Source organism: Carassius carassius, chromosome 8, assembly GCF_963082965.1.
Source record: "Carassius carassius chromosome 8, fCarCar2.1, whole genome shotgun sequence".
Lineage (NCBI taxonomy): Eukaryota > Metazoa > Chordata > Actinopteri > Cypriniformes > Cyprinidae > Carassius > Carassius carassius.
In genome coordinates this window covers 35478133-35499591 of record NC_081762.1, presented here as the reverse complement: position 1 = coordinate 35499591, position 21459 = coordinate 35478133, and the positions used below count along the sequence as shown (strand labels likewise).

Below are 21459 nucleotides of genomic sequence, written 5' to 3'. Positions count from 1 at the left end.
CAATCAAGGCAATCTCCTTCTCATGCCTCCATCTGAAAAGTTGGAGAAAATCTTATATGAATAAAAGAGTCTTTTAAAGAAATCCCTTATTCCGAGGTCACCGTAGCCACCAGATCCATTCTGTATCCAGATCAGTGGGCCGCTTCAGTCACCCGGATCCAGTCAGTATCCAGACAAGATGGTGGATCAACACCTAGAAAGGACCTCTATGGCCCTGAAACACAGCGGAGACCGGGACAACTAGATGAGCCCCAGATACAGATCCCCTGTAAAGACCTTGTCTTAGACAACCACCAGGACAAGACCACAGGAAACAGATGATTCTTCTGCACAGTCGAACTTTTCTGCAGCCTGGAGCTGATTTGCTGGTTTCTTCTGACCAGAGGAGAACTGTCTCCCCGACTGAGCCTGGTTTCTCACCGGGTTTTTTCTCCATTTTTTCACCGATCGAGTTTTGGTTCCTTGCCTCTGTCGCCTCTGGCAGGCATAGCTGGGGACACTTCATGTACAGCGATATCGTTGACTTGATTGAAAATTATTGCACAGATACTATTTAAACTGAACTTAGCTGAATGATGACATCATCGATTTCAATGACGAAATGCCTTTAACTGTCATTTTGCTTTATTGACGCACTGTGTTCCTAATTAATGTTGTTCAGTTGCATTGACACAATCCTTTTTGTTTAAAGCACTATTTAAAAAAAAAAAAAAAAAAAAAAAAGAGTCCAAACAATGACCCCTGCAACGGGTAGTGTTCCAAATGTAATGCCACTTTAGCTAATGATGGGTCCATCCGGAATTTGACGGTGCTAGGGCTGTGTCAGCGTCAGAAAAAGCCATGCATTGTTCAGTTATGTCGGTGCAGTAGCGTCGGTTGGGGGAGAAACAGCAACATGCACAGCTCCTCGTTAGTATAGTGGACAGTATCTCCGCCTGTCACGCGGAAGACCGGGGTTCGATTCCCCGACGGGGAGAGCTACCTCTTTTCGGCTTCTGAACGATCCATCCAAAAGTTTTGGGAGGAGCCACAGGTCACAGAAGGAGGTCTGCTTCGACATCAGCCCGAGCCAAAGGACATGCGTTGGCCGGGAATCGAACCCGGGTCAACTGCTTGGAAGGCAGCTATGCTCACCACTATACCACCAACGCAGTCAGCAGTCAGCCACTTGCGCCGTCGTTAAGAAGGCTCGAAGTGCACGAGTCGCCGATAGGGCTAGAGGAGCTGATGAGATCTTTGTTTGGACCCGTCACTAAAGAGAGCCTTCCAGAGTTTGCTTCCCGTCACGTACAAGAAAGTGCTGCCTTCCCATGCCAGCTAAATAAACACTAAGTGCTGACAGCGCAAACGCAGAGAGTGCAAATACAGACGATGACCAGTGGCACGCCCTCCTGCAGCGTGTTGGCGGACGGCCAAATTGATTCTGCTATTGCATTTTGTTGTAGCTCTGTCCTCGGTCCACCAATAACCACAAGCCCAATCAAGGCAATCTCTTTCTCATGCCTCCATCTGAAAAGTTGGAGAAAATCTTATATGAATAAAAGAGTCTTTTAAAGAAATCCCTTATTCCGAGGTCACCGTAGCCACCAGATCCATTCTGTATCCAGATCAGTGGGCCGCTTCAGTCACCCGGATCCAGTCAGTATCCAGACAAGATGGTGGATCAACACCTAGAAAGGACCTCTATGGCCCTGAAACACAGCGGAGACCGGGACAACTAGATGAGCCCCAGATACAGATCCCCTGTAAAGACCTTGTCTTAGACGACCACCAGGACAAGACCACAGGAAACAGATGATTCTTCTGCACAGTCTGACTTTTCTGCAGCCTGGAGCTGATTTGCTGGTTTCTTCTGACCAGAGGAGAACTGTCTCCCCGACTGAGCCTGGTTTCTCACCGGGTTTTTTCTCCATTTTTTCACCGATCGAGTTTTGGTTCCTTGCCTCTGTCGCCTCTGGCAGGCATAGCTGGGGACACTTCATGTACAGCGATATCGTTGACTTGATTGAAAATTATTGCACAGATACTATTTAAACTGAACTTAGCTGAATGATGACATCATCGATTTCAATGACGAAATGCCTTTAACTGTCATTTTGCTTTATTGACGCACTGTGTTCCTAATTAATGTTGTTCAGTTGCATTGACACAATCCTTTTTGTTTAAAGCACTATTTAAAAAAAAAAAAAAAAAAAAAAAAAAAGAGTCCAAACAATGACCCCTGCAACGGGTAGTGTTCCAAATGTAATGCCACTTTAGCTAATGATGGGTCCATCCGGAATTTGACGGTGCTAGGGCTGTGTCAGCGTCAGAAAAAGCCATGCATTGTTCAGTTATGTCGGTGCAGTAGCGTCGGTTGGGGGAGAAACAGCAACATGCACAGCTCCTCGTTAGTATAATGGACAGTATCTCCGCCTGTCACGCGGAAGACCGGGGTTCGATTCCCCGACGGGGAGAGCTACCTCTTTTCGGCTTCTGAACGATCCATCCAAAAGTTTTGGGAGGAGCCACAGGTCACAGAAGGAGTTCTGCTTCGACATCAGCCCGAGCCAAAGGACATGCGTTGGCCGGGAATCGAACCCGGGTCAACTGCTTGGAAGGCAGCTATGCTCACCACTATACCACCAACGCAGTCAGCAGTCAGCCACTTGCGCCGTCGTTAAGAAGGCTCGAAGTGCACGAGTCGCCGATAGGGCTAGAGGAGCTGATGAGATCTTTGTTTGGACCCGTCACTAAAGAGAGCCTTCCAGAGTTTGCTTCCCGTCACGTACAAGAAAGTGCTGCCTTCCCATGCCAGCTAAATAAACACTAAGTGCTGACAGCGCAAACGCAGAGAGTGCAAATACAGACGATGACCAGTGGCACGCCCTCCTGCAGCGTGTTGGCGGACGGCCAAATTGATTCTGCTATTGCATTTTGTTGTAGCTCTGTCCTCGGTCCACCAATAACCACAAGCCCAATCAAGGCAATCTCCTTCTCATGCCTCCATCTGAAAAGTTGGAGAAAATCTTATATGAATAAAAGAGTCTTTTAAAGAAATCCCTTATTCCGAGGTCACCGTAGCCACCAGATCCATTCTGTATCCAGATCAGTGGGCCGCTTCAGTCACCCGGATCCAGTCAGTATCCAGACAAGATGGTGGATCAACACCTAGAAAGGACCTCTATGGCCCTGAAACACAGCGGAGACCGGGACAACTAGATGAGCCCCAGATACAGATCCCCTGTAAAGACCTTGTCTTAGACGACCACCAGGACAAGACCACAGGAAACAGATGATTCTTCTGCACAGTCGAACTTTTCTGCAGCCTGGAGCTGATTTGCTGGTTTCTTCTGACCAGAGGAGAACTGTCTCCCCGACTGAGCCTGGTTTCTCACCGGGTTTTTTCTCCATTTTTTCACCGATCGAGTTTTGGTTCCTTGCCTCTGTCGCCTCTGGCAGGCATAGCTGGGGACACTTCATGTACAGCGATATCGTTGACTTGATTGAAAATTATTGCACAGATACTATTTAAACTGAACTTAGCTGAATGATGACATCATCGATTTCAATGACGAAATGCCTTTAACTGTCATTTTGCTTTATTGACGCACTGTGTTCCTAATTAATGTTGTTCAGTTGCATTGACACAATCCTTTTTGTTTAAAGCACTATTTAAAAAAAAAAAAAAAAAAAAAAAGAGTCCAAACAATGACCCCTGCAACGGGTAGTGTTCCAAATGTAATGCCACTTTAGCTAATGATGGGTCCATCCGGAATTTGACGGTGCTAGGGCTGTGTCAGCGTCAGAAAAAGCCATGCATTGTTCAGTTATGTCGGTGCAGTAGCGTCGGTTGGGGGAGAAACAGCAACATGCACAGCTCCTCGTTAGTATAATGGACAGTATCTCCGCCTGTCACGCGGAAGACCGGGGTTCGATTCCCCGACGGGGAGAGCTACCTCTTTTCGGCTTCTGAACGATCCATCCAAAAGTTTTGGGAGGAGCCACAGGTCACAGAAGGAGTTCTGCTTCGACATCAGCCCGAGCCAAAGGACATGCGTTGGCCGGGAATCGAACCCGGGTCAACTATGCTCACCACTATACCACCAACGCAGTCAGCAGTCAGCCACTTGCGCCGTCGTTAAGAAGGCTCGAAGTGCACGAGTCGCCGATAGGGCTAGAGGAGCTGATGAGATCTTTGTTTGGACCCGTCACTAAAGAGAGCCTTCCAGAGTTTGCTTCCCGTCACGTACAAGAAAGTGCTGCCTTCCCATGCCAGCTAAATAAACACTAAGTGCTGACAGCGCAAACGCAGAGAGTGCAAATACAGACGATGACCAGTGGCACGCCCTCCTGCAGCGTGTTGGCGGACGGCCAAATTGATTCTGCTATTGCATTTTGTTGTAGCTCTGTCCTCGGTCCACCAATAACCACAAGCCCAATCAAGGCAATCTCTTTCTCATGCCTCCATCTGAAAAGTTGGAGAAAATCTTATATGAATAAAAGAGTCTTTTAAAGAAATCCCTTATTCCGAGGTCATCGTAGCCACCAGATCCATTCTGTATCCAGATCAGTGGGCCGCTTCAGTCACCCGGATCCAGTCAGTATCCAGACAAGATGGTGGATCAACACCTAGAAAGGACCTCTATGGCCCTGAAACACAGCGGAGACCGGGACAACTAGATGAGCCCCAGATACAGATCCCCTGTAAAGACCTTGTCTTAGACGACCACCAGGACAAGACCACAGGAAACAGATGATTCTTCTGCACAGTCTGACTTTTCTGCAGCCTGGAGCTGATTTGCTGGTTTCTTCTGACCAGAGGAGAACTGTCTCCCCGACTGAGCCTGGTTTCTCACCGGGTTTTTTCTCCATTTTTTCACCGATCGAGTTTTGGTTCCTTGCCTCTGTCGCCTCTGGCAGGCATAGCTGGGGACACTTCATGTACAGCGATATCGTTGACTTGATTGAAAATTATTGCACAGATACTATTTAAACTGAACTTAGCTGAATGATGACATCATCGATTTCAATGACGAAATGCCTTTAACTGTCATTTTGCTTTATTGACGCACTGTGTTCCTAATTAATGTTGTTCAGTTGCATTGACACAATCCTTTTTGTTTAAAGCACTATTTAAAAAAAAAAAAAAAAAAAAAAAGAGTCCAAACAATGACCCCTGCAACGGGTAGTGTTCCAAATGTAATGCCACTTTAGCTAATGATGGGTCCATCCGGAATTTGACGGTGCTAGGGCTGTGTCAGCGTCAGAAAAAGCCATGCATTGTTCAGTTATGTCGGTGCAGTAGCGTCGGTTGGGGGAGAAACAGCAACATGCACAGCTCCTCGTTAGTATAATGGACAGTATCTCCGCCTGTCACGCGGAAGACCGGGGTTCGATTCCCCGACGGGGAGAGCTACCTCTTTTCGGCTTCTGAACGATCCATCCAAAAGTTTTGGGAGGAGCCACAGGTCACAGAAGGAGTTCTGCTTCGACATCAGCCCGAGCCAAAGGACATGCGTTGGCCGGGAATCGAACCCAGGTCAACTGCTTGGAAGGCAGCTATGCTCACCACTATACCACCAACGCAGTCAGCAGTCAGCCACTTGCGCCGTCGTTAAGAAGGCTCGAAGTGCACGAGTCGCCGATAGGGCTAGAGGAGCTGATGAGATCTTTGTTTGGACCCGTCACTAAAGAGAGCCTTCCAGAGTTTGCTTCCCGTCACGTACAAGAAAGTGCTGCCTTCCCATGCCAGCTAAATAAACACTAAGTGCTGACAGCGCAAACGCAGAGAGTGCAAATACAGACGATGACCAGTGGCACGCCCTCCTGCAGCGTGTTGGCGGACGGCCAAATTGATTCTGCTATTGCATTTTGTTGTAGCTCTGTCCTCGGTCCACCAATAACCACAAGCCCAATCAAGGCAATCTCCTTCTCATGCCTCCATCTGAAAAGTTGGAGAAAATCTTATATGAATAAAAGAGTCTTTTAAAGAAATCCCTTATTCCGAGGTCACCGTAGCCACCAGATCCATTCTGTATCCAGATCAGTGGGCCGCTTCAGTCACCCGGATCCAGTCAGTATCCAGACAAGATGGTGGATCAACACCTAGAAAGGACCTCTATGGCCCTGAAACACAGCGGAGACCGGGACAACTAGATGAGCCCCAGATACAGATCCCCTGTAAAGACCTTGTCTTAGACGACCACCAGGACAAGACCACAGGAAACAGATGATTCTTCTGCACAGTCGAACTTTTCTGCAGCCTGGAGCTGATTTGCTGGTTTCTTCTGACCAGAGGAGAACTGTCTCCCCGACTGAGCCTGGTTTCTCACCGGGTTTTTTCTCCATTTTTTCACCGATCGAGTTTTGGTTCCTTGCCTCTGTCGCCTCTGGCAGGCATAGCTGGGGACACTTCATGTACAGCGATATCGTTGACTTGATTGAAAATTATTGCACAGATACTATTTAAACTGAACTTAGCTGAATGATGACATCATCGATTTCAATGACGAAATGCCTTTAACTGTCATTTTGCTTTATTGACGCACTGTGTTCCTAATTAATGTTGTTCAGTTGCATTGACACAATCCTTTTTGTTTAAAGCACTATTTAAAAAAAAAAAAAAAAAAAAAAAGAGTCCAAACAATGACCCCTGCAACGGGTAGTGTTCCAAATGTAATGCCACTTTAGCTAATGATGGGTCCATCCGGAATTTGACGGTGCTAGGGCTGTGTCAGCGTCAGAAAAAGCCATGCATTGTTCAGTTATGTCGGTGCAGTAGCGTCGGTTGGGGGAGAAACAGCAACATGCACAGCTCCTCGTTAGTATAGTGGACAGTATCTCCGCCTGTCACGCGGAAGACCGGGGTTCGATTCCCCGACGGGGAGAGCTACCTCTTTTCGGCTTCTGAACGATCCATCCAAAAGTTTTGGGAGGAGCCACAGGTCACAGAAGGAGTTCTGCTTCGACATCAGCCCGAGCCAAAGGACATGCGTTGGCCGGGAATCGAACCCGGGTCAACTGCTTGGAAGGCAGCTATGCTCACCACTATACCACCAACGCAGTCAGCAGTCAGCCACTTGCGCCGTCGTTAAGAAGGCTCGAAGTGCACGAGTCGCCGATAGGGCTAGAGGAGCTGATGAGATCTTTGTTTGGACCCGTCACTAAAGAGAGCCTTCCAGAGTTTGCTTCCCGTCACGTACAAGAAAGTGCTGCCTTCCCATGCCAGCTAAATAAACACTAAGTGCTGACAGCGCAAACGCAGAGAGTGCAAATACAGACGATGACCAGTGGCACGCCCTCCTGCAGCGTGTTGGCGGACGGCCAAATTGATTCTGCTATTGCATTTTGTTGTAGCTCTGTCCTCGGTCCACCAATAACCACAAGCCCAATCAAGGCAATCTCCTTCTCATGCCTCCATCTGAAAAGTTGGAGAAAATCTTATATGAATAAAAGAGTCTTTTAAAGAAATCCCTTATTCCGAGGTCACCGTAGCCACCAGATCCATTCTGTATCCAGATCAGTGGGCCGCTTCAGTCACCCGGATCCAGTCAGTATCCAGACAAGATGGTGGATCAACACCTAGAAAGGACCTCTATGGCCCTGAAACACAGCGGAGACCGGGACAACTAGATGAGCCCCAGATACAGATCCCCTGTAAAGACCTTGTCTTAGACGACCACCAGGACAAGACCACAGGAAACAGATGATTCTTCTGCACAGTCGAACTTTTCTGCAGCCTGGAGCTGATTTGCTGGTTTCTTCTGACCAGAGGAGAACTGTCTCCCCGACTGAGCCTGGTTTCTCACCGGGTTTTTTCTCCATTTTTTCACCGATCGAGTTTTGGTTCCTTGCCTCTGTCGCCTCTGGCAGGCATAGCTGGGGACACTTCATGTACAGCGATATCGTTGACTTGATTGAAAATTATTGCACAGATACTATTTAAACTGAACTTAGCTGAATGATGACATCATCGATTTCAATGACGAAATGCCTTTAACTGTCATTTTGCTTTATTGACGCACTGTGTTCCTAATTAATGTTGTTCAGTTGCATTGACACAATCCTTTTTGTTTAAAGCACTATTTAAAAAAAAAAAAAAAAAAAAAAAGAGTCCAAACAATGACCCCTGCAACGGGTAGTGTTCCAAATGTAATGCCACTTTAGCTAATGATGGGTCCATCCGGAATTTGACGGTGCTAGGGCTGTGTCAGCGTCAGAAAAAGCCATGCATTGTTCAGTTATGTCGGTGCAGTAGCGTCGGTTGGGGGAGAAACAGCAACATGCACAGCTCCTCGTTAGTATAATGGACAGTATCTCCGCCTGTCACGCGGAAGACCGGGGTTCGATTCCCCGACGGGGAGAGCTACCTCTTTTCGGCTTCTGAACGATCCATCCAAAAGTTTTGGGAGGAGCCACAGGTCACAGAAGGAGTTCTGCTTCGACATCAGCCCGAGCCAAAGGACATGCGTTGGCCGGGAATCGAACCCGGGTCAACTATACTCACCACTATACCACCAACGCAGTCAGCAGTCAGCCACTTGCGCCGTCGTTAAGAAGGCTCGAAGTGCACGAGTCGCCGATAGGGCTAGAGGAGCTGATGAGATCTTTGTTTGGACCCGTCACTAAAGAGAGCCTTCCAGAGTTTGCTTCCCGTCACGTACAAGAAAGTGCTGCCTTCCCATGCCAGCTAAATAAACACTAAGTGCTGACAGCGCAAACGCAGAGAGTGCAAATACAGACGATGACCAGTGGCACGCCCTCCTGCAGCGTGTTGGCGGACGGCCAAATTGATTCTGCTATTGCATTTTGTTGTAGCTCTGTCCTCGGTCCACCAATAACCACAAGCCCAATCAAGGCAATCTCTTTCTCATGCCTCCATCTGAAAAGTTGGAGAAAATCTTATATGAATAAAAGAGTCTTTTAAAGAAATCCCTTATTCCGAGGTCATCGTAGCCACCAGATCCATTCTGTATCCAGATCAGTGGGCCGCTTCAGTCACCCGGATCCAGTCAGTATCCAGACAAGATGGTGGATCAACACCTAGAAAGGACCTCTATGGCCCTGAAACACAGCGGAGACCGGGACAACTAGATGAGCCCCAGATACAGATCCCCTGTAAAGACCTTGTCTTAGACGACCACCAGGACAAGACCACAGGAAACAGATGATTCTTCTGCACAGTCTGACTTTTCTGCAGCCTGGAGCTGATTTGCTGGTTTCTTCTGACCAGAGGAGAACTGTCTCCCCGACTGAGCCTGGTTTCTCACCGGGTTTTTTCTCCATTTTTTCACCGATCGAGTTTTGGTTCCTTGCCTCTGTCGCCTCTGGCAGGCATAGCTGGGGACACTTCATGTACAGCGATATCGTTGACTTGATTGAAAATTATTGCACAGATACTATTTAAACTGAACTTAGCTGAATGATGACATCATCGATTTCAATGACGAAATGCCTTTAACTGTCATTTTGCTTTATTGACGCACTGTGTTCCTAATTAATGTTGTTCAGTTGCATTGACACAATCCTTTTTGTTTAAAGCACTATTTAAAAAAAAAAAAAAAAAAAAAAAGAGTCCAAACAATGACCCCTGCAACGGGTAGTGTTCCAAATGTAATGCCACTTTAGCTAATGATGGGTCCATCCGGAATTTGACGGTGCTAGGGCTGTGTCAGCGTCAGAAAAAGCCATGCATTGTTCAGTTATGTCGGTGCAGTAGCGTCGGTTGGGGGAGAAACAGCAACATGCACAGCTCCTCGTTAGTATAATGGACAGTATCTCCGCCTGTCACGCGGAAGACCGGGGTTCGATTCCCCGACGGGGAGAGCTACCTCTTTTCGGCTTCTGAACGATCCATCCAAAAGTTTTGGGAGGAGCCACAGGTCACAGAAGGAGTTCTGCTTCGACATCAGCCCGAGCCAAAGGACATGCGTTGGCCGGGAATCGAACCCAGGTCAACTGCTTGGAAGGCAGCTATGCTCACCACTATACCACCAACGCAGTCAGCAGTCAGCCACTTGCGCCGTCGTTAAGAAGGCTCGAAGTGCACGAGTCGCCGATAGGGCTAGAGGAGCTGATGAGATCTTTGTTTGGACCCGTCACTAAAGAGAGCCTTCCAGAGTTTGCTTCCCGTCACGTACAAGAAAGTGCTGCCTTCCCATGCCAGCTAAATAAACACTAAGTGCTGACAGCGCAAACGCAGAGAGTGCAAATACAGACGATGACCAGTGGCACGCCCTCCTGCAGCGTGTTGGCGGACGGCCAAATTGATTCTGCTATTGCATTTTGTTGTAGCTCTGTCCTCGGTCCACCAATAACCACAAGCCCAATCAAGGCAATCTCTTTCTCATGCCTCCATCTGAAAAGTTGGAGAAAATCTTATATGAATAAAAGAGTCTTTTAAAGAAATCCCTTATTCCGAGGTCACCGTAGCCACCAGATCCATTCTGTATCCAGATCAGTGGGCCGCTTCAGTCACCCGGATCCAGTCAGTATCCAGACAAGATGGTGGATCAACACCTAGAAAGGACCTCTATGGCCCTGAAACACAGCGGAGACCGGGACAACTAGATGAGCCCCAGATACAGATCCCCTGTAAAGACCTTGTCTTAGACGACCACCAGGACAAGACCACAGGAAACAGATGATTCTTCTGCACAGTCTGACTTTTCTGCAGCCTGGAGCTGATTTGCTGGTTTCTTCTGACCAGAGGAGAACTGTCTCCCCGACTGAGCCTGGTTTCTAACCGGGTTTTTTCTCCATTTTTTCACCGATCGAGTTTTGGTTCCTTGCCTCTGTCGCCTCTGGCAGGCATAGCTGGGGACACTTCATGTACAGCGATATCGTTGACTTGATTGAAAATTATTGCACAGATACTATTTAAACTGAACTTAGCTGAATGATGACATCATCGATTTCAATGACGAAATGCCTTTAACTGTCATTTTGCTTTATTGACGCACTGTGTTCCTAATTAATGTTGTTCAGTTGCATTGACACAATCCTTTTTGTTTAAAGCACTATTTAAAAAAAAAAAAAAAAAAAAAAAGAGTCCAAACAATGACCCCTGCAACGGGTAGTGTTCCAAATGTAATGCCACTTTAGCTAATGATGGGTCCATCCGGAATTTGACGGTGCTAGGGCTGTGTCAGCGTCAGAAAAAGCCATGCATTGTTCAGTTATGTCGGTGCAGTAGCGTCGGTTGGGGGAGAAACAGCAACATGCACAGCTCCTCGTTAGTATAGTGGACAGTATCTCCGCCTGTCACGCGGAAGACCGGGGTTCGATTCCCCGACGGGGAGAGCTACCTCTTTTCGGCTTCTGAACGATCCATCCAAAAGTTTTGGGAGGAGCCACAGGTCACAGAAGGAGTTCTGCTTCGACATCAGCCCGAGCCAAAGGACATGCGTTGGCCGGGAATCGAACCCGGGTCAACTGCTTGGAAGGCAGCTATGCTCACCACTATACCACCAACGCAGTCAGCAGTCAGCCACTTGCGCCGTCGTTAAGAAGGCTCGAAGTGCACGAGTCGCCGATAGGGCTAGAGGAGCTGATGAGATCTTTGTTTGGACCCGTCACTAAAGAGAGCCTTCCAGAGTTTGCTTCCCGTCACGTACAAGAAAGTGCTGCCTTCCCATGCCAGCTAAATAAACACTAAGTGCTGACAGCGCAAACGCAGAGAGTGCAAATACAGACGATGACCAGTGGCACGCCCTCCTGCAGCGTGTTGGCGGACGGCCAAATTGATTCTGCTATTGCATTTTGTTGTAGCTCTGTCCTCGGTCCACCAATAACCACAAGCCCAATCAAGGCAATCTCCTTCTCATGCCTCCATCTGAAAAGTTGGAGAAAATCTTATATGAATAAAAGAGTCTTTTAAAGAAATCCCTTATTCCGAGGTCACCGTAGCCACCAGATCCATTCTGTATCCAGATCAGTGGGCCGCTTCAGTCACCCGGATCCAGTCAGTATCCAGACAAGATGGTGGATCAACACCTAGAAAGGACCTCTATGGCCCTGAAACACAGCGGAGACCGGGACAACTAGATGAGCCCCAGATACAGATCCCCTGTAAAGACCTTGTCTTAGACGACCACCAGGACAAGACCACAGGAAACAGATGATTCTTCTGCACAGTCGAACTTTTCTGCAGCCTGGAGCTGATTTGCTGGTTTCTTCTGACCAGAGGAGAACTGTCTCCCCGACTGAGCCTGGTTTCTCACCGGGTTTTTTCTCCATTTTTTCACCGATCGAGTTTTGGTTCCTTGCCTCTGTCGCCTCTGGCAGGCATAGCTGGGGACACTTCATGTACAGCGATATCGTTGACTTGATTGAAAATTATTGCACAGATACTATTTAAACTGAACTTAGCTGAATGATGACATCATCGATTTCAATGACGAAATGCCTTTAACTGTCATTTTGCTTTATTGACGCACTGTGTTCCTAATTAATGTTGTTCAGTTGCATTGACACAATCCTTTTTGTTTAAAGCACTATTTAAAAAAAAAAAAAAAAAAAAAAAGAGTCCAAACAATGACCCCTGCAACGGGTAGTGTTCCAAATGTAATGCCACTTTAGCTAATGATGGGTCCATCCGGAATTTGACGGTGCTAGGGCTGTGTCAGCGTCAGAAAAAGCCATGCATTGTTCAGTTATGTCGGTGCAGTAGCGTCGGTTGGGGGAGAAACAGCAACATGCACAGCTCCTCGTTAGTATAATGGACAGTATCTCCGCCTGTCACGCGGAAGACCGGGGTTCGATTCCCCGACGGGGAGAGCTACCTCTTTTCGGCTTCTGAACGATCCATCCAAAAGTTTTGGGAGGAGCCACAGGTCACAGAAGGAGTTCTGCTTCGACATCAGCCCGAGCCAAAGGACATGCGTTGGCCGGGAATCGAACCCGGGTCAACTATACTCACCACTATACCACCAACGCAGTCAGCAGTCAGCCACTTGCGCCGTCGTTAAGAAGGCTCGAAGTGCACGAGTCGCCGATAGGGCTAGAGGAGCTGATGAGATCTTTGTTTGGACCCGTCACTAAAGAGAGCCTTCCAGAGTTTGCTTCCCGTCACGTACAAGAAAGTGCTGCCTTCCCATGCCAGCTAAATAAACACTAAGTGCTGACAGCGCAAACGCAGAGAGTGCAAATACAGACGATGACCAGTGGCACGCCCTCCTGCAGCGTGTTGGCGGACGGCCAAATTGATTCTGCTATTGCATTTTGTTGTAGCTCTGTCCTCGGTCCACCAATAACCACAAGCCCAATCAAGGCAATCTCTTTCTCATGCCTCCATCTGAAAAGTTGGAGAAAATCTTATATGAATAAAAGAGTCTTTTAAAGAAATCCCTTATTCCGAGGTCATCGTAGCCACCAGATCCATTCTGTATCCAGATCAGTGGGCCGCTTCAGTCACCCGGATCCAGTCAGTATCCAGACAAGATGGTGGATCAACACCTAGAAAGGACCTCTATGGCCCTGAAACACAGCGGAGACCGGGACAACTAGATGAGCCCCAGATACAGATCCCCTGTAAAGACCTTGTCTTAGACGACCACCAGGACAAGACCACAGGAAACAGATGATTCTTCTGCACAGTCTGACTTTTCTGCAGCCTGGAGCTGATTTGCTGGTTTCTTCTGACCAGAGGAGAACTGTCTCCCCGACTGAGCCTGGTTTCTCACCGGGTTTTTTCTCCATTTTTTCACCGATCGAGTTTTGGTTCCTTGCCTCTGTCGCCTCTGGCAGGCATAGCTGGGGACACTTCATGTACAGCGATATCGTTGACTTGATTGAAAATTATTGCACAGATACTATTTAAACTGAACTTAGCTGAATGATGACATCATCGATTTCAATGACGAAATGCCTTTAACTGTCATTTTGCTTTATTGACGCACTGTGTTCCTAATTAATGTTGTTCAGTTGCATTGACACAATCCTTTTTGTTTAAAGCACTATTTAAAAAAAAAAAAAAAAAAAAAAGAGTCCAAACAATGACCCCTGCAACGGGTAGTGTTCCAAATGTAATGCCACTTTAGCTAATGATGGGTCCATCCGGAATTTGACGGTGCTAGGGCTGTGTCAGCGTCAGAAAAAGCCATGCATTGTTCAGTTATGTCGGTGCAGTAGCGTCGGTTGGGGGAGAAACAGCAACATGCACAGCTCCTCGTTAGTATAATGGACAGTATCTCCGCCTGTCACGCGGAAGACCGGGGTTCGATTCCCCGACGGGGAGAGCTACCTCTTTTCGGCTTCTGAACGATCCATCCAAAAGTTTTGGGAGGAGCCACAGGTCACAGAAGGAGTTCTGCTTCGACATCAGCCCGAGCCAAAGGACATGCGTTGGCCGGGAATCGAACCCAGGTCAACTGCTTGGAAGGCAGCTATGCTCACCACTATACCACCAACGCAGTCAGCAGTCAGCCACTTGCGCCGTCGTTAAGAAGGCTCGAAGTGCACGAGTCGCCGATAGGGCTAGAGGAGCTGATGAGATCTTTGTTTGGACCCGTCACTAAAGAGAGCCTTCCAGAGTTTGCTTCCCGTCACGTACAAGAAAGTGCTGCCTTCCCATGCCAGCTAAATAAACACTAAGTGCTGACAGCGCAAACGCAGAGAGTGCAAATACAGACGATGACCAGTGGCACGCCCTCCTGCAGCGTGTTGGCGGACGGCCAAATTGATTCTGCTATTGCATTTTGTTGTAGCTCTGTCCTCGGTCCACCAATAACCACAAGCCCAATCAAGGCAATCTCCTTCTCATGCCTCCATCTGAAAAGTTGGAGAAAATCTTATATGAATAAAAGAGTCTTTTAAAGAAATCCCTTATTCCGAGGTCACCGTAGCCACCAGATCCATTCTGTATCCAGATCAGTGGGCCGCTTCAGTCACCCGGATCCAGTCAGTATCCAGACAAGATGGTGGATCAACACCTAGAAAGGACCTCTATGGCCCTGAAACACAGCGGAGACCGGGACAACTAGATGAGCCCCAGATACAGATCCCCTGTAAAGACCTTGTCTTAGACGACCACCAGGACAAGACCACAGGAAACAGATGATTCTTCTGCACAGTCGAACTTTTCTGCAGCCTGGAGCTGATTTGCTGGTTTCTTCTGACCAGAGGAGAACTGTCTCCCCGACTGAGCCTGGTTTCTCACCGGGTTTTTTCTCCATTTTTTCACCGATCGAGTTTTGGTTCCTTGCCTCTGTCGCCTCTGGCAGGCATAGCTGGGGACACTTCATGTACAGCGATATCGTTGACTTGATTGAAAATTATTGCACAGATACTATTTAAACTGAACTTAGCTGAATGATGACATCATCGATTTCAATGACGAAATGCCTTTAACTGTCATTTTGCTTTATTGACGCACTGTGTTCCTAATTAATGTTGTTCAGTTGCATTGACACAATCCTTTTTGTTTAAAGCACTATTTAAAAAAAAAAAAAAAAAAAAAAAGAGTCCAAACAATGACCCCTGCAACGGGTAGTGTTCCAAATGTAATGCCACTTTAGCTAATGATGGGTCCATCCGGAATTTGACGGTGCTAGGGCTGTGTCAGCGTCAGAAAAAGCCATGCATTGTTCAGTTATGTCGGTGCAGTAGCGTCGGTTGGGGGAGAAACAGCAACATGCACAGCTCCTCGTTAGTATAGTGGACAGTATCTCCGCCTGTCACGCGGAAGACCGGGGTTCGATTCCCCGACGGGGAGAGCTACCTCTTTTCGGCTTCTGAACGATCCATCCAAAAGTTTTGGGAGGAGCCACAGGTCACAGAAGGAGTTCTGCTTCGACATCAGCCCGAGCCAAAGGACATGCGTTGGCCGGGAATCGAACCCGGGTCAACTGCTTGGAAGGCAGCTATGCTCACCACTATACCACCAACGCAGTCAGCAGTCAGCCACTTGCGCCGTCGTTAAGAAGGCTCGAAGTGCACGAGTCGCCGATAGGGCTAGAGGAGCTGATGAGATCTTTGTTTGGACCCGTCACTAAAGAGAGCCTTCCAGAGTTTGCTTCCCGTCACGTACAAGAAAGTGCTGCCTTCCCATGCCAGCTAAATAAACACTAAGTGCTGACAGCGCAAACGCAGAGAGTGCAAATACAGACGATGACCAGTGGCACGCCCTCCTGCAGCGTGTTGGCGGACGGCCAAATTGATTCTGCTATTGCATTTTGTTGTAGCTCTGTCCTCGGTCCACCAATAACCACAAGCCCAATCAAGGCAATCTCCTTCTCATGCCTCCATCTGAAAAGTTGGAGAAAATCTTATATGAATAAAAGAGTCTTTTAAAGAAATCCCTTATTCCGAGGTCACCGTAGCCACCAGATCCATTCTGTATCCAGATCAGTGGGCCGCTTCAGTCACCCGGATCCAGTCAGTATCCAGACAAGATGGTGGATCAACACCTAGAAAGGACCTCTATGGCCCTGAAACACAGCGGAGACCGGGACAACTAGATGAGCCCCAGATACAGATCCCCTGTAAAGACCTTGTCTTAGACGACCACCAGGACAAGACCACAGGAAACAGATGATTCTTCTGCACAGTCGAACTTTTCTGCAGCCTGGAGCTGATTTGCTGGTTTCTTCTGACCAGAGGAGAACTGTCTCCCCGACTGAGCCTGGTTTCTCACCGGGTTTTTTCTCCATTTTTTCACCGATCGAGTTTTGGTTCCTTGCCTCTGTCGCCTCTGGCAGGCATAGCTGGGGACACTTCATGTACAGCGATATCGTTGACTTGATTGAAAATTATTGCACAGATACTATTTAAACTGAACTTAGCTGAATGATGACATCATCGATTTCAATGACGAAATGCCTTTAACTGTCATTTTGCTTTATTGACGCACTGTGTTCCTAATTAATGTTGTTCAGTTGCATTGACACAATCCTTTTTGTTTAAAGCACTATTTAAAAAAAAAAAAAAAAAAAAAAAGAGTCCAAACAATGACCCCTGCAACGGGTAGTGTTCCAAATGTAATGCCACTTTAGCTAATGATGGGTCCATCCGGAATTTGACGGTGCTAGGGCTGTGTCAGCGTCAGAAAAAGCCATGCATTGTTCAGTTATGTCGGTGCAGTAGCGTCGGTTGGGGGAGAAACAGCAACATGCACAGCTCCTCGTTAGTATAATGGACAGTATCTCCGCCTGTCACGCGGAAGACCGGGGTTCGATTCCCCGACGGGGAGAGCTACCTCTTTTCGGCTTCTGAACGATCCATCCAAAAGTTTTGGGAGGAGCCACAGGTCACAGAAGGAGTTCTGCTTCGACATCAGCCCGAGCCAAAGGACATGCGTTGGCCGGGAATCGAACCCGGGTCAACTGCTTGGAAGGCAGCTATGCTCACCACTATACCACCAACGCAATCATTAGTCAGCCACTTGCGCCGTCGTTAAGAAGGCTCGAAGTGCACGAGTCGCCGATAGGGCTAGAGGAGCTGATGAGATCTTTGTTTGGACCCGTCACTAAAGAGAGCCTTCCAGAGTTTGCTTCCCGTCACGTACAAGAAAGTGCTGCCTTCCCATGCCAGCTAAATAAACACTAAGTGCTGACAGCGCAAACGCAGAGAGTGCAAATACAGACGATGACCAGTGGCACGCCCTCCTGCAGCGTGCTGGCGGACGGCCAAATTGATTCTGCTATTGCATTTTGTTGTAGCTCTGTCCTCGGTCCACCAATAACCACAAGCCCAATCAAGGCAATCTCTTTCTCATGCCTCCATCTGAAAAGTTGGAGAAAATCTTATATGAATAAAAGAGTCTTTTAAAGAAATCCCTTATTCCGAGGTCACCGTAGCCACCAGATCCATTCTGTATCCAGATCAGTGGGCCGCTTCAGTCACCCGGATCCAGTCAGTATCCAGACAAGATGGTGGATCAACACCTAGAAAGGACCTCTATGGCCCTGAAACACAGCGGAGACCGGGACAACTAGATGAGCCCCAGATACAGATCCCCTGTAAAGACCTTGTCTTAGACGACCACCAGGACAAGACCACAGGAAACAGATGATTCTTCTGCACAGTCTGACTTTTCTGCAGCCTGGAGCTGATTTGCTGGTTTCTTCTGACCAGAGGAGAACTGTCTCCCCGACTGAGCCTGGTTTCTAACCGGGTTTTTTCTCCATTTTTTCACCGATCGAGTTTTGGTTCCTTGCCTCTGTCGCCTCTGGCAGGCATAGCTGGGGACACTTCATGTACAGCGATATCGTTGACTTGATTGAAAATTATTGCACAGATACTATTTAAACTGAACTTAGCTGAATGATGACATCATCGATTTCAATGACGAAATGCCTTTAACTGTCATTTTGCTTTATTGACGCACTGTGTTCCTAATTAATGTTGTTCAGTTGCATTGACACAATCCTTTTTGTTTAAAGCACTATTTAAAAAAAAAAAAAAAAAAAAAAAGAGTCCAAACAATGACCCCTGCAACGGGTAGTGTTCCAAATGTAATGCCACTTTAGCTAATGATGGGTCCATCCGGAATTTGACGGTGCTAGGGCTGTGTCAGCGTCAGAAAAAGCCATGCATTGTTCAGTTATGTCGGTGCAGTAGCGTCGGTTGGGGGAGAAACAGCAACATGCACAGCTCCTCGTTAGTATAGTGGACAGTATCTCCGCCTGTCACGCGGAAGACCGGGGTTCGATTCCCCGACGGGGAGAGCTACCTCTTTTCGGCTTCTGAACGATCCATCCAAAAGTTTTGGGAGGAGCCACAGGTCACAGAAGGAGGTCTGCTTCGACATCAGCCCGAGCCAAAGGACATGCGTTGGCCGGGAATCGAACCCGGGTCAACTATGCTCACCACTATACCACCAACGCAGTCAGCAGTCAGCCACTTGCGCCGTCGTTAAGAAGGCTCGAAGTGCACGAGTCGCCGATAGGGCTAGAGGAGCTGATGAGATCTTTGTTTGGACCCGTCACTAAAGAGAGCCTTCCAGAGTTTGCTTCCCGTCACGTACAAGAAAGTGCTGCCTTCCCATGCCAGCTAAATAAACACTAAGTGCTGACAGCGCAAACGCAGAGAGTGCAAATACAGACGATGACCAGTGGCACGCCCTCCTGCAGCGTGTTGGCGGACGGCCAAATTGATTCTGCTATTGCATTTTGTTGTAGCTCTGTCCTCGGTCCACCAATAACCACAAGCCCAATCAAGGCAATCTCCTTCTCATGCCTCCATCTGAAAAGTTGGAGAAAATCTTATATGAATAAAAGAGTCTTTTAAAGAAATCCCTTATTCCGAGGTCACCGTAGCCACCAGATCCATTCTGTATCCAGATCAGTGGGCCGCTTCAGTCACCCGGATCCAGTCAGTATCCAGACAAGATGGTGGATCAACACCTAGAAAGGACCTCTATGGCCCTGAAACACAGCGGAGACCGGGACAACTAGATGAGCCCCAGATACAGATCCCCTGTAAAGACCTTGTCTTAGACGACCACCAGGACAAGACCACAGGAAACAGATGATTCTTCTGCACAGTCGAACTTTTCTGCAGCCTGGAGCTGATTTGCTGGTTTCTTCTGACCAGAGGAGAACTGTCTCCCCGACTGAGCCTGGTTTCTCACCGGGTTTTTTCTCCATTTTTTCACCGATCGAGTTTTGGTTCCTTGCCTCTGTCGCCTCTGGCAGGCATAGCTGGGGACACTTCATGTACAGCGATATCGTTGACTTGATTGAAAATTATTGCACAGATACTATTTAAACTGAACTTAGCTGAATGATGACATCATCGATTTCAATGACGAAATGCCTTTAACTGTCATTTTGCTTTATTGACGCACTGTGTTCCTAATTAATGTTGTTCAGTTGCATTGACACAATCCTTTTTGTTTAAAGCACTATTTAAAAAAAAAAAAAAAAAAGAGTCCAAACAATGACCCCTGCAACGGGTAGTGTTCCAAATGTAATGCCACTTTAGCTAATGATGGGTCCATCCGGAATTTGACAGTGCTAGGGCTGTGTCAGCGTCAGAAAAAGCCATGCATTGTTCAGTTATGTCGGTGCAGTAGCGTCGGTTGGGGGAGAAACAGCAACATGCACAGCTCCTCGTTAGTATAGTGGACAGTATCTCCGCCTGTCACGCGGAAGACCAGGGTTCGATTCCCCGATGGGAAGGGTTACCTCTTTTCGGCTTCTGAACGATCCATCCAAAAGTTTTGGGAGGAGCCACAGGTCACAGAAGGAGTTCTGCTTCGACATCAGCCCGAGCCAAAGGACATGCGTTGGCCGGGAATCGAACCTGGGTCAACTGCTTGGAAGGCAGCTATGCTCACCACTATACCACCAACGCAATCATTAGTCAGCCACTTGCGCCGTCGTTAAGAAGGCTCGAAGTGCACGAGTCGCCGATAGGGCTAGAGGAGCTGATGAGATCTTTGTTTGGACCCGTCACTAAAGAGAGCCTTCCAGAGTTTGCTTCCCGTCACGTACAAGAAAGTGCTGCCTTCCCATGCCAGCTAAATAAACACTAAGTGCTGACAGCGCAAACGCAGAGAGTGCAAATACAGACGATGACCAGTGGCACGCCCTCCTGCAGCGTGCTGGCGGACGGCCAAATTGATTCTGCTATTGCATTTTGTTGTAGCTCTGTCCTCGGTCCACCAATAACCACAAGCCCAATCAAGGCAATCTCTTTCTCATGCCTCCATCTGAAAAGTTGGAGAAAATCTTATATGAATAAAAGAGTCTTTTAAAGAAATCCCTTATTCCGAGGTCACCGTAGCCACCAGATCCATTCTGTATCCAGATCAGTGGGCCGCTTCAGTCACCCGGATCCAGTCAGTATCCAGACAAGATGGTGGATCAACACCTAGAAAGGACCTCTATGGCCCTGAAACACAGCGGAGACCGGGACAACTAGATGAGCCCCAGATACAGATCCCCTGTAAAGACCTTGTCTTAGACGACCACCAGGACAAGACCACAGGAAACAGATGATTCTTCTGCACAGTCTGACTTTTCTGCAGCCTGGAGCTGATTTGCTGGTTTCTTCTGACCAGAGGAGAACTGTCTCCCCGACTGAGCCTGGTTTCTAACCGGGTTTTTTCTCCATTTTTTCACCGATCGAGTTTTGGTTCCTTGCCTCTGTCGCCTCTGGCAGGCATAGCTGGGGACACTTCATGTACAGCGATATCGTTGACTTGATTGAAAATTATTGCACAGATACTATTTAAACTGAACTTAGCTGAATGATGACATCATCGATTTCAATGACGAAATGCCTTTAACTGTCATTTTGCTTTATTGACGCACTGTGTTCCTAATTAATGTTGTTCAGTTGCATTGACACAATCCTTTTTGTTTAAAGCACTATTTAAAAAAAAAAAAAAAAAAAAAAAGAGTCCAAACAATGACCCCTGCAACGGGTAGTGTTCCAAATGTAATGCCACTTTAGCTAATGATGGGTCCATCCGGAATTTGACGGTGCTAGGGCTGTGTCAGCGTCAGAAAAAGCCATGCATTGTTCAGTTAT

The 21459-nt window shown here is 47.7% G+C and overlaps 19 non-coding genes across 19 annotated transcripts; 13 read left to right on the top strand and 6 right to left on the bottom strand.

The window, feature by feature from the left end:
* Positions 1-904: 904 nt before the first annotated feature.
* On the top strand, positions 905-976 carry trnad-guc (transfer RNA aspartic acid (anticodon GUC)). Its single transcript has one exon. It is a non-coding gene; the product is annotated as a tRNA-Asp (tRNA).
* Positions 977-1079: 103 nt separating this feature from the next.
* On the bottom strand, positions 1080-1151 carry trnag-ucc (transfer RNA glycine (anticodon UCC)). Its single transcript has one exon. It is a non-coding gene; the product is annotated as a tRNA-Gly (tRNA).
* A 1233-nt stretch (positions 1152-2384) lies between these two features.
* On the top strand, positions 2385-2456 carry trnad-guc (transfer RNA aspartic acid (anticodon GUC)). The gene has a single exon. It is a non-coding gene; the product is annotated as a tRNA-Asp (tRNA).
* Positions 2457-2559: 103 nt separating this feature from the next.
* On the bottom strand, positions 2560-2631 carry trnag-ucc (transfer RNA glycine (anticodon UCC)). Its single transcript has one exon. It is a non-coding gene; the product is annotated as a tRNA-Gly (tRNA).
* Positions 2632-3860: 1229 nt separating this feature from the next.
* Positions 3861-3932, top strand: trnad-guc (transfer RNA aspartic acid (anticodon GUC)). Its single transcript has one exon. It is a non-coding gene; the product is annotated as a tRNA-Asp (tRNA).
* A 1389-nt stretch (positions 3933-5321) lies between these two features.
* On the top strand, positions 5322-5393 carry trnad-guc (transfer RNA aspartic acid (anticodon GUC)). Its single transcript has one exon. It is a non-coding gene; the product is annotated as a tRNA-Asp (tRNA).
* Positions 5394-6797: 1404 nt separating this feature from the next.
* trnad-guc (transfer RNA aspartic acid (anticodon GUC)) lies at positions 6798-6869 on the top strand. Its single transcript has one exon. It is a non-coding gene; the product is annotated as a tRNA-Asp (tRNA).
* Positions 6870-6972: 103 nt separating this feature from the next.
* Positions 6973-7044, bottom strand: trnag-ucc (transfer RNA glycine (anticodon UCC)). The gene has a single exon. It is a non-coding gene; the product is annotated as a tRNA-Gly (tRNA).
* A 1229-nt stretch (positions 7045-8273) lies between these two features.
* trnad-guc (transfer RNA aspartic acid (anticodon GUC)) lies at positions 8274-8345 on the top strand. Its single transcript has one exon. It is a non-coding gene; the product is annotated as a tRNA-Asp (tRNA).
* Positions 8346-9734: 1389 nt separating this feature from the next.
* trnad-guc (transfer RNA aspartic acid (anticodon GUC)) lies at positions 9735-9806 on the top strand. The gene has a single exon. It is a non-coding gene; the product is annotated as a tRNA-Asp (tRNA).
* A 1404-nt stretch (positions 9807-11210) lies between these two features.
* On the top strand, positions 11211-11282 carry trnad-guc (transfer RNA aspartic acid (anticodon GUC)). Its single transcript has one exon. It is a non-coding gene; the product is annotated as a tRNA-Asp (tRNA).
* A 103-nt stretch (positions 11283-11385) lies between these two features.
* trnag-ucc (transfer RNA glycine (anticodon UCC)) lies at positions 11386-11457 on the bottom strand. Its single transcript has one exon. It is a non-coding gene; the product is annotated as a tRNA-Gly (tRNA).
* Positions 11458-12686: 1229 nt separating this feature from the next.
* trnad-guc (transfer RNA aspartic acid (anticodon GUC)) lies at positions 12687-12758 on the top strand. Its single transcript has one exon. It is a non-coding gene; the product is annotated as a tRNA-Asp (tRNA).
* Positions 12759-14146: 1388 nt separating this feature from the next.
* On the top strand, positions 14147-14218 carry trnad-guc (transfer RNA aspartic acid (anticodon GUC)). Its single transcript has one exon. It is a non-coding gene; the product is annotated as a tRNA-Asp (tRNA).
* Positions 14219-15622: 1404 nt separating this feature from the next.
* On the top strand, positions 15623-15694 carry trnad-guc (transfer RNA aspartic acid (anticodon GUC)). Its single transcript has one exon. It is a non-coding gene; the product is annotated as a tRNA-Asp (tRNA).
* A 103-nt stretch (positions 15695-15797) lies between these two features.
* Positions 15798-15869, bottom strand: trnag-ucc (transfer RNA glycine (anticodon UCC)). Its single transcript has one exon. It is a non-coding gene; the product is annotated as a tRNA-Gly (tRNA).
* A 1229-nt stretch (positions 15870-17098) lies between these two features.
* Positions 17099-17170, top strand: trnad-guc (transfer RNA aspartic acid (anticodon GUC)). The gene has a single exon. It is a non-coding gene; the product is annotated as a tRNA-Asp (tRNA).
* Positions 17171-17273: 103 nt separating this feature from the next.
* On the bottom strand, positions 17274-17345 carry trnag-ucc (transfer RNA glycine (anticodon UCC)). The gene has a single exon. It is a non-coding gene; the product is annotated as a tRNA-Gly (tRNA).
* Positions 17346-18574: 1229 nt separating this feature from the next.
* trnad-guc (transfer RNA aspartic acid (anticodon GUC)) lies at positions 18575-18646 on the top strand. Its single transcript has one exon. It is a non-coding gene; the product is annotated as a tRNA-Asp (tRNA).
* The last annotated feature ends 2813 nt before the right edge of the window (positions 18647-21459 follow it).